At 35.2% G+C, this 12,301-nt stretch overlaps 1 protein-coding gene across 4 annotated transcripts in view; it reads left to right on the forward strand.

Annotated features, from left to right (window-relative positions):
• Positions 1-12,301, forward strand: part of LOC135848824 (titin-like) — a 69,896-nt gene that overhangs the window by 49,439 nt on the left and 8,156 nt on the right. The gene's annotated exons all lie outside the window — the stretch shown is intronic.

A 12,301-nucleotide genomic window follows, 5' to 3' on the forward strand; every position in this document is an offset into this window, starting at 1 on the left:
TAAATACATCTAGGCTTGGTACCAAGTACCGACGTACTTATTTTAGTTATGAAAAAAATTAGTCGTGACAAGCCGTAAACACAAAAAACAAAACTTAAGTTACCATCATCTTCCCCCACACCCCAAGCCCATAATCTACGTATGGTATTCCACAAACCCAACACGGTGGCGAGTTATTAACCAGAAACGTTTCTTACGCAATTTCATAATAAATTAAAAATACCTATGTTTGACAGCTAGACCTACTTTTTAACCGTAACAATTGCAAATTCAAAGACTACATTTTTTCATTTTTGTTATTTGAGAGTAAAATAATCACTTCAACGTGTACATGTTTTCGATAAAAGAAACTCATCAAATATGACGCTAGCAGAATATTGACCTTTGAATACACGAGTATGCTTTCTGACACATTCGCAGTTCGCAGCTACCATATTGAAATTGAGTAAATACACATTACCTATGTATTATAACTTTCAATAGACACAATAGCATAGTTATACTCAGGTACTACAGACAACTCGCGATAGTTGAGCTTTTGTGATTGATGATCACGGTATTACATGCACGGTAAGCGTATCTAATACTACATATATCCTTCGGCGTGCTCGTTAGAAAAAAGAACTATCTACTAGATAGATACTTCACCACACCACATATACAGACCCTCTGCATATAATACGAATATGTAGCATTATGTACAGGTGATTCTTTCACATAGCAAATTCACTCGTGTCTTTTACCATAGTATCACGATTTTTACTTTTCGTTTCTTCCCCTCTCAGTCTCATTCAATCGTTGTAAGTACGTACTACGTAAGTAGTCAATTTACGAATAATTTATACCTAATACCTATCTAAACGACTTACACTACAGGTAGATAATAGTTGAGATAAATAGTATTAGGCCTATACATTGTTGCCATTTTTACACCACATATGAAGAAGGGACTGAAGGGCTTCGGATAAACGAAGAATTATCAATGGTACAGAATATTAGACTTATCAAAATTCGTCGATTAAAAAAAGTTGGAGTGGGTTCGTCTTGGCTCTCGACCACAACTTTCATTAAAATCTCAACCACCTTAATTAGCAAACCATACGTGAGAAGCCTTCGTATGTGTTTATTCAAAATATGTATCGCTATCGCAGAATAAAAATTTGAACAGTAAAAATTGTATATTAAGTATAAGTACTCTCGTATTTATCAGAAAGACAGACCTTAAATTCAGTTAGATGAACTTTTCTTTCTTCCTCAGGAAGTCAAAATTTTGAGTCATAGATTACATGAATCATTCGTGAACGACTTCCACATGTGATGGGCTTACCAATCAAACTATTTTCTGGATGTACGATATTTTACAATTTGTGAATCACTTACCCCTGAAAATTAGCAATTTCACCAGCAACACGTGAGGATTAATCATGGAAGAAAACATCATACCAGCCATTTAGAATATTTTTGGAAAATGATTCATAGAAAGTCGATGATTGATTCGTGGGAAAGATGTGAATGGTGCGTTAAAAAATTATTCAATTTTCGTAAACTAAACAGTTCGACGTATTTATGAATATGACACAGTGGAGGGAAAGGGGAGAAAAGAAGAGGGGGAGACGAATGACTTTTTTCAACTCAATAGACCACGTAATAGCAATAAGTTTCCTATATGAACACAATGGTCGAGGAGTGTAGTATTTGCAAAGATACACAAAAAAGAGAGAAACAGGGCCATCAAAATCTAGACTCTCACTCCCCGCGTGTGCCAAAGATGAAAAAATTCATGAAAAATTTTACCTCTGATTTGTTCAAATTTTCGATCATGCCATCATCAGAAGATATTTTTGTAATGCAATGTTTCAAAAATTTTATAAAATTCAAACAATTACCTATTCAAGTGCCTAGGAGCGGAGGTACAGAGAAAAAAGAGGTGAGAAGAGACAAAGACAGGGCTCGTACTCAATTTTTTCCAAAGAAAAAAGTAACTTCGGTAACCAAAAAAGTGACAAAATGCGAGCAAAACATTTTAAAGTAGGAAAAGTAGAACATTAGGAATTGATATGTTCTGATTTTCAAGGAATGGTTTTCTGACTATTTCTGTCAAAAAGCGAAACTTTTGGACAATTAAGTAGGTACCCATTTAAAAAAAAGCAACACTTCGGAATTTTTTGCAAAAAATGACTACATATTTTCAAAAATTTAGTTAAAAAGCAAAAATTTCTAATTATAATTTTTGGCAAAAATCACGACTTCAACCATTTTAACAAAAAGGAGATCTTTTTGGGAGTTATTAGCAAAAAATGACAATTTTCGACAACTTCTTGCGAATACCTCTACCTATGCAAAGTTTTTGGATACTTTTTGAAAAAAAAAATTAAAAAACAAAATATTGACAATTTTTGGGAATTATTGGAAAAAAATTGCATTTTTTAGAGAGACTTTTCAATATTGCTAAAAAGCGAGAATTTTGACAATAGCAAGACCTTAAGACAATTTTTGGCAAAAAAATTGTACTTTTTTGGAATCTTTGTAGAAAGTAGGAGACCTTTTTTTTGGCCAAATTCTTAGTTGAAAAGTGAGGCTTTTTGACATTTTTTAAAACACAAAAGGTGTGACTTTTGGGTAATTTTTAGGGAAAAAATGAAATTCGTTCATTTTTTCAATTCACTCAGTAAACGAATTTCAATTTTTTTGCTATAAGTGTAATTTTCATCAACTGTTTCATGAAATACGTAAAGAGGTCAAAATAAAACAACTGAGTATTCAAACTTTTTTCGATGTTTGGAATTTGAAAATTGAATTTTGATTTTTTTGTGATGAGTTTATTTCATCGAGTGAAAGGGTTTTTTCAACATTTTCAACGGATACGTAAAAATACAGGTCAAATGACTTCACCAATCAAAACTTTTTTGCAAGTTTTAAATCAAAAAATCGCATTTTTTCGCAAACTTTCAGGTTTTTTAAACCGACTTTACGAAATGACGCCATCCCAATTTTTTAATATGCAGTTCAGCATGAAAAGTTGTCCATAATATATTTTTTTTCAGCACTTTTGAGAGTCGAAACGATATGAAAACAACGTTTTGAAACTTTTCAAGCTAATTTTTTGCACGAAAAAAAGTGGTAACACTGATTTTTATGGTATCACCAAAACGCTTTTCAAAGCCACTAACTATTGGAAAAAACTCCATTTTGGTAGGTATCGCGGTTATCGAGTAACCCACTGCTGAAATGGATGATATTTCAAGTTCACTGAAAACTTTGACACCCCCTAGCAGCCTTTAAAAAAGAGCCAGAGGGCTGCGATTTGCACCATTAGTCATCCCTTCAAAAGGTCTTTCCACAGGAAAAATTTCAAAAAAATCGCCGACCCCTCTTACCACTTCTTGGTCGAATTGACGTGGAATGACCCTACACATATTAACTCCCTCCAGTTGAATTTTACACCATAAGCAGTTGTTCTGAAGCTTTCAGCGCGATTTTAGATTTCCCCAAAAGCATAACTTCAAATAAGTTGAATAACTCGTATAATAAAATTGCTTCAGAAAACCTCAACAATGAAATGAAGAAAAAAACAAAAATTATGAGAGAACTCTAAGCCCACGAAAGTTAATAATATAGACACATAGTTTCAAAATAGCACACTCACTATACGATTAATCGGTCGTGACACCGGAAATCAGAGAATATCTTATCATATCTCAGTTTCAATTCGCAAACATACAACTCGACGACCCCAGGTGTCTTGGCCTGCGTACATTCAAACTCAATTACCTTTTTCTAAATCACAATAGCATGGGTTACAAATAACCATAGGTAACTATAGGTATAAGGTACCTTGACATGCTCCCTTTATCTTGGCCAGTATCTAGTCTCCTACAAATCGAACGTACCAGCAGACAATTTAATATTCATATTCGTCAACGTACAACTCATGAAAATCCATCTCCATTATTATTATCTAACCAGGTAACAGGACAGAGACATACAAGAAAAAGAACTTTGATGTTAGCGGATTAAAACGAAATTATTTTATCCAAATATGGCATTCTACTTGATTTTAATATAGATACGGAAACGAAGGACGTTTTTAAACATACTCTTCGTCGCACAGAAGACTGAAAATATATCCAACCAGTATACTAGTAAATCGTATCGGCATTTTATAAATGTATACCTATTTTTTTTCTTTTTTTTTAATGAGACGTAAAATATATACAGAGCAATGTGTATAAATATTGTTCTCGCGTGTACATTTGTATTGTGTGGTGTGGTTAAGTCGTGGTTTCGTATTATTAAGTATACGAAGACCATTTTGGTGTAGAGTTGTAATTTGATTTTAGTCAGATGTGTGGTCGGTATGGCAGACAGACAAGAGAGGTGTTGCAAAATGATGCACGATCGTCGACGAGCCACGACATTTTTGGAATATTAGCTATAGCTGGGTTACTCAAGACAGTCTCGAGATTATGCAATCGTAGGTACCAATAAGGCAGCTTATTATGGAGTAAAATATATACGACGTAGTGTATCACTTCTCAGAGTCCAAATCATACATCTGTATTACATGTAATGTACCTACATGTACACAGACATGTATACGCCTTTTCGGACACGTGTTTCAGCACCATTTTTAAATCACGTATGTCTAGATGGTTTAAAAAATGCCCAATCATTGAAAGATGAAAGGTCGTTGAAACGATAGGATACATTTGTAAATTGTCAATCAAACTGCACCAATCGTGATAACTCGTCGAACAGCGTATCCGATAGATGACTCAGTCTACCAGTATGAATTTCATCTACGGTAGATGAGATGCTCATCTTCATCAGCGTAGCTTCGCGTACTACGAGTACGAGATTTTCCCACGAATCTTTTCCAGCAGCGAGAAGGAGAACGCGGCATGTAAATAAACCATACGACAGCGTTAGGGACAAGGACGATAAAATTTCATCCGAAGTATAACTTTATAGCGAGTACTACAATCCACATAGAAAGAAAGATACGCTGGTACACGTAACATAATTATTAAATGTTGAACCTGTACTTGGTCGAGCTAAAAGAAGCTCGTCCTTGCCGAGAACTCTCCGTCTACCGTAACTCCCCATACCCATATAAGTCTACGTATTTTACAACATCGACGTGACCATACCGTTTAACGCTTCTGGAATTCTGTCACGCAATTCGCTGATTAATAATTTACGGCCGTAATCGCGGAAGAAGCATCCGCATGCTTGACAGCCGATGAGCCGAGTATTCTCCGCGCCATCCAGTACACCAATTGGCTCCCTCGACCAGTGTCCAGTATCCGCTTTTACCTGGTCAGTGGTCACTGTCGCTCATGACGACGACGTCGACGACGCTGCAATGGGTCTTATCTTCATCCGGTCACTTGGTTGAAAACAGGTACCTACCGGCAAAGGTGAGCAAATTTTTCGTTTGTGATGATGACGCGCTGACGTGTAAATCCACCATAATGGCATATGCGTCACTTCTCGTCGGCCGATCCGCAATTAGTCAACATACGCAAGCGAAATACTTCCAGAATGTGTGAGAATTTTTATGTGTACGCGTAGCGTAAACGCATTAAGGGGATTAGCACATGTCCGCACTAATTTCTATGCTATTGATACATATTACATTTATTTGAAGCTGATGGAGAGTGGCTCAATTACAAAAAAAAGTGCAATAATATGATACAAAATGCAGAAGTTGGAGTATAAAATCGACACTGAATAAAATTTTCTGAGACAGGGATCACCTTAAATTTTCCATGAGAGCGTAGAATACGAAATTTCAAGAAAATATGCAGTTCTGCCCCTAAATTATGAGGTTCAACAGATCCCCATTTATTTACCATCCAAGGCGATTAAAATTACATAAAAATAGTTTTTTTTTGAACCGGTACCACATACAGAGGTCACGGTCGAGTTTGCGGTGAAATTATTGTACGATGAAGTTCAAACTTCACGATAAGGCAGGGCAGGGTAGAGCAGATCCAGGTAAAAACTGAATCTGGATCGGTTGATTCAATTTTTAGAGATTCAGATCCATCATCTACTACAAAAACGGATTTAGATCTGCGATCAAAGATAAACATTCGAGATCATTTAAACTAGCTCTTCGTCACATTAGTCATAAAAACGAATCATTGATAAAGACATAAGAAATCGTGCAAATATGTATTTCAATCTGATTGAAGGGTTCTTGATGAATAACGTCAAGTCAGAAAAGATTTTGGTTTTTTTGTGTTCATTTTTTATGTGAAAATAAGAGTATTATTTATTCATATTTTTCAAAAATTTAGGAAGAGATCGATTTTTTTCATTCATAACTTCATCACAGAAGAAACTGACGTTACAAGTATTGCATCCTTGGAGAAATAATTTTACTACTTCGATTTCCAACACTCAAATTAGGCGTCTTATATGTATTATGAACATTTAGTAAAAATGCCTGAAAAACCTCAAAAACATTTTTGAAAAAAGTCAAGAAATGACTTTCAGAATATAAAATAATTGAATGAGAAGCGAACAAAATCGGGGGAGAAATGTTGAGAAAATTCAGCAGAGGCCTTCATTTTGAGTAGTTAATCAAATTCTAATTTCACCACCTCAAGGAGATGATTACAAAATAATTGATTATATTTTAATAGTCGGGGGGGGGGGGGCATAAGGATCTACTGCCTCCTCCGTCGATCCTCCGGGAGAACTTTTTCTTAAAGAAGGAGTCCCGACTGCAGATGGATTCAAGCCGTTTTGGAGCTTCCGGCGACTTTTTGAAAATTACTGGAGCCTCCAATAGATTTTCGAAACTTGAAATTCTCTCAAAATTTCATCAAATGGAGATGGAAAGTCGAAATTTACTCTGCACTCCAATATTAACACCCTTTGAAGACGACTTCAGGTGAATTCAAGTCATTTTGGAGCCTCCAGCCACTTTTTGAAAATTACTGGAGTCTCCAGCAGATTCTTGAAACTTGAAATTTTCACAATATTTCATCAAATGAAATCGGAAAGCCGAAATTAACTCCACAAACTAATTTGAGAGGGGTTTTGCGATAAGGTCCCTTGTGGTAATACTCGTACTTCAATTTTTTCAGGAGAGAAAACATCGAATCGCTTCGATTTTTCGATTTTCGGGTGCAGTGTTGTCTTGCGCATAGGTTGGATGGGAAATTTTGACGAAATTCGTTCATCATCGCCTGATATTCGTAATTTAGAAAAGGGACCTTGCGGTGAACAGCCGAATTTACCCAACGTTGACTACCCTGCAAAAAAATACCGAGAAATTCGGATTCGCCATGAAATTTTACATACTAGGTAACAACAATAAAATAATTTTTCCATCGACATTTTTCTTTTCTTTTTTTTAAAAATCAAAAACAAACAAAAAACTTTGTTTTTGATTTCTCAAAAATGTGAGCTTTTGAGTATTCATGTTCAAATAATTTTTAAAACGAGAAGTTGATGAGATAGGCGAAATCTGATTGCACCATTCGATTTCTCGTGAAAAAGAAAGTCGGAATGGCCAATAAAAAAAAAACAATCGAATCACCACAAGGGCCCATATCGCGAAACGCCTCTCATTTCAATACGATATATAAAGTCGACTGCACGGTGGTTTCATGAAGCTTCCAGCTACTTTTTGGAAATTTCAATTTTCCAAAAAATGCCATGAAACCTGTTGATGAAATTTTGAGGTAATTTAAGTTTTAAAAATCTACTGGAGACTCCAGAATGACTAGAACTCACCTGAAGTCGTCTTCAGACGGCGTTAAAATTGGAGCGCAGAGTAAATTTCGGGGAAATTTCAAGTTTCAAAAATGTACTGGAGGTCCCAGTAATTTTCAAAAAAAGTCGCCGGAAGCTCCGAAATCTTTAAGAAAAAAGTTCTCCCGGCGGATTGGCGGAGGGGGAGAGGGTGCAGTAGGTCCTTATGCTCCCCACCTGTAGTCGACTTTGTAGCGTATTGAAATTAGTTTGCAGAATGAATTTCAGCTTTCCAACTCCCTTTGATGAAATGTGGGAATTTCAAGTTTAAAAAATTTGCTGGAGATTCCAGAACCGCTCAAAACGGTTTGAAATAGTTTCCAAACGATTTGGCAGGTCGAAAATAGGGCATATCCCAAATTTCAGCTTTTTAGGTCAATTTGGTAAAATTTTGATTTTTTCCCTTATTTTTGGCCTAAATTTGATTTTCAAAAATTCACCAAAAATCGAAAAAAGCACTTTAGCACTTGAAATTTTGATAGTTGATCAATTTTTGTCCGCTCTTTCGATCTATAAGGGCTAGAAATGAAGGGTTCAATTCCAAGTCGGCCTAAGTCCATTTTTATCATTTTTGAGTTAGCAGCGCCATCTGGTGGTACAGGTCGGTTAACACCTTTATCACCTTGCCCGAACACCTGGCGTTACTTTTTTCGCTCAGGAGCGCTGTTTTGCCGGCTCAAAAAAACAGCTGATTATTCCAAAGTGGCCTAAATCATACATTTTTTAAGAGTATTTGTATACAAGTGCGGTTGTGCCGGTTTTTACTTTCCGAACAGCGCGAAGCGATGTATAGGAAAGTATTGTTTTCGGCCGGAAAATGAACTTTGGAATTTACACTCGTTTTTGAAATTTGACTTCACACAAGTTTGTTTTGAGCAATTTTGAGATGATGTATGTATGTATGTATGTATGTATTGATGTATGTATGTATGTATGTATGTATGTATGTATGTGTCAAAAAATGTCTGTACACGCGATAAAAAGCGACCTAATTATGATATCTCATTCAAATTTGTAGAGGTGGTCGGAAGCATGGTAAAGACAGCACAGTAAGAATTTGGAGTTCGTAAGTGCCATAGAAAAAATTTTATGAGCCTTTAAATGCGAAAAAAGGAACGTATAGGCAACTCCAACATTTGTTAAGGCTTAGTCTTTACGTGGTAAACATCACACATGTTTTGTCTCCTTTTAGTTCACCTGCAGTAGAAACGCATAAGGCGCGGCGCGGTCCGAATTAGTTACGCTTTATTTTAAAGTGATTATTTTATGAATACGCCGCATCGCCATGGAGATGGCGGGTGTTTCTCATTTTTACGATATTACGATTTTACATTTTTACAATTATTTCGCTTAGTTCTTAACAGAAGAATGTTCGGAAAGTTTGTGATGCGTAGCATCAGATTTTTTTTCAAGTTTTTCAACGATTTTCGAGAGACGAAATTTGAAGGTGCTTCAAATGAAATTGTTTCAGAAATGTATTAAATTAATGATTCGTGAATTTTTTTTTGAAAAAACGCGTTTTTCAGCTCTTTTTCGAAATTTTTAACATCAGATAATTCCAAATGGGCCTAAGTCCACTTTTTGTGACTGTTTGACGCGCTCTGGAGCTGAAAATACGCAAAATTAAAAAAATACCAATACGGTACTTTAAAGCAGAAAGATCAAGCTTCACAACCATATAATCACATCATTTATTATTGAAGCGGAAGGGCGAGAAAAACACTTATTTGTGTTTTTCTCGAAACGGAAAAAATGGACTTAGGCCGACTTGGAATTGAACCCTTCAAATGTTCCTTAGGACCCCCTCTTTTTAGAAAAAAGTTGTCCCGGAGGATCGATGGGGGAGGATAGGCGCAGTACACCCCTCCCTCCGACTATAAAGGAAAAAACGAATAATAAAAGTGATTATATGCAAGCATTAAAAATGTCAAAAGATCACCTAAACTGAAAAAAAGTTTTTAAAAAAATTTAAACAATTGAAAATTTTCAACCTTTTAGCTCAAGCCGGCGCAGCAAATTTTGAAAAAAGTTGAAAAACGACCAACCCCCATTGGGCAACTGCCTTTCCTCTCATAAAATGCACTTTCAAGATTGGGGAAGATGAGCTTTTTCACATTTTTCTTACCACTAAATCAGAATTTTTCTATTTAAAACAATATTTCAAAAAAATGAATTTTTAAATTTTTGGTTCAACATTTTTAAGCGTTGTAAACATGAGAAAACTGCATTCTCAATAAAATAAAAATTACCATCCGAAATTCTGAAATATGAGTAGAAGTTGGGGCGAGGAAAAAGAAAGGGAGAATTTTAAATTTGACCTACTCGTGGATGGGATATTTAGAGCGATAGTGTAATCGAGATCGATGAGATTAATTTGAGAAAAATTTAATTGATAACATCGAAGCGATGCAGTCCAAAAGTTTAAAGGGAAGGAGTCGTAAGTTGCTTCGCAATTTCAGCCACTGCATTTCTAATGGAAAATTTCGAGCAACTTCCGGTCTTCTAAATTTGGTATGAACTATGAAGAAATCTTGGGTATAATTCCGCTTCTCTTCCTTCTAACTTCGCGTCGTCAACATAATAAATTTTCCTGTTTATTAACTTAATTTACTTCGGTTCGAGAATTTTCACATAATAAACAAAACATCATCGTCATAAACGCATCGATAAATCATTACATCGGGCTAGACAAGCGTAATCATTATCGATAACCATAGTATACCCATGTATTTACGAATATACGTAATTTTTCTCGACACTTTGCATTAGCTTCGTATCACCACCAGTACCACCACAGGCGATTGTTTTCATAACATTGACGGCGTGCATACCCTACACGTCAATTATGGATAGATAAAATAATATTTGGTACGTACAAAATGTCTTTATATACGCTTTCATTTCATACACACGTTAGTAAATCGATTAAGCGCGAGTTGAATAATATCTACGAACATGTAGGTACCCTACCTATCTACATAAAAACATATTCAATTGTCTTTCTTATACATACGTACGTCAACAATTATTTCATTTCCCTTGACTTTCTTCTCTTTCTTACTTTATGTCTTGCACAAAAAAAGAAATGTAGCATATTATTATCGCTCCACGGATATTCGCTTAATCATAATAATTAACTTTTGGCATTGTACATACATACATTCGTATCCACAGAAAGCTGATCGCTTGACGTTATACATATTATAAACGAATCCACACGCAGTTATTTGTATTACTTTTTTATTTTTCTCAATGAATTCATTCATCGTTAGTCATTCATTATTATTGACGCGCGAGCGCGAAAATCCCGCCGGTATCCTTTGACCTAATTTTACTAGCCCGTGTCTTTTCATTTATGAAAGATGATTCATCGTTTTAATCGAGCTTCTCGATGTTGCCTTACGTCAAAATACGCAAACTAGTCTGCGAAAGATAAGCTGAAAATCAGGCTTAGTTTAATTAAATCGCGAATAAAGGTCGTTTTTTCATTAAATGTTTGTAACGAAAGTGGTCCTAATTAACATACTAATCATGTATGTATGTATTTGAGTACATTAATAATACGGGAACTCCGCGAACAGCCACGTCAGACACATGCTCTTTATCTCAATCTCTCTTCGGTTGTGATGGAAGACTCAGGGAATGCGATTTCTACACTCATGCATAGCACTTATCTCATTGGTCAAACTTTGAAAAAAAAAAGGAGGTACATATAAAGATGAGGACAAAAAAAAAAACTATGATCACAATATATTCGGCGTCCTTGAAAACAATTTCAATCACGAGTCGCACTATACTGGTACCATTCGCTTTAATTTTGAACCTAGAGCTAGGAGCCTTGGATGAAGTGGCACAATCAAAAAACTGAGGCTAAATTCGCATTCAGGGTTTCCAAAAACACCAATAACTTATACCATATGCCTAATTTTTTTTTTGAAATTTCCACAATTTCAGACAATTTTAAGGATATTTCAATCATTTTAATAGATTTATTTAGAAACTTTTATGCTGTTTTACCCACTTTATGGCATTTAAAAATTTTCAATTCAATTCAAAAAAAGTTTGAGTGGTGCATAAAAAATTTTAAACAATTTTACTGATAAGTATTTAACAAATTTTTCGTTCTTCAAAATTAATTTTACGTTATTTTCAGTTATTTTTACAACTTTAAAAATATTTTTTATGCCATTTATAACACGATTTTCACGTGATTTTCAAATTTCAACCACCGCGAAATTTATTAAAACCACTCTGTATGACACTTGTACTTCGCTGCTTACCAAAGACACTGATGGTATTACATAAATTCACTTTTTCGGCTTTGTTTGACCTCTCCTCCCCAAAAAAGCCTTTATTTAAAACTTTTCCTCTAAAATAAATTCAAAAGCCACACAAACGAGGGAAATTTCAACTATGCTTATTGGCGCAATGATTAATCATCGATTCAACGATCGTATACTTAACGTACATATTATGTTTACATTTATATACGAAACAAGAATGGACACTTGTCACTTGTCCGTCATAGTTA

This window comes from Planococcus citri, chromosome 5 (genome assembly GCF_950023065.1).
Source record: "Planococcus citri chromosome 5, ihPlaCitr1.1, whole genome shotgun sequence".
Taxonomy (NCBI): domain Eukaryota; kingdom Metazoa; phylum Arthropoda; class Insecta; order Hemiptera; family Pseudococcidae; genus Planococcus; species Planococcus citri.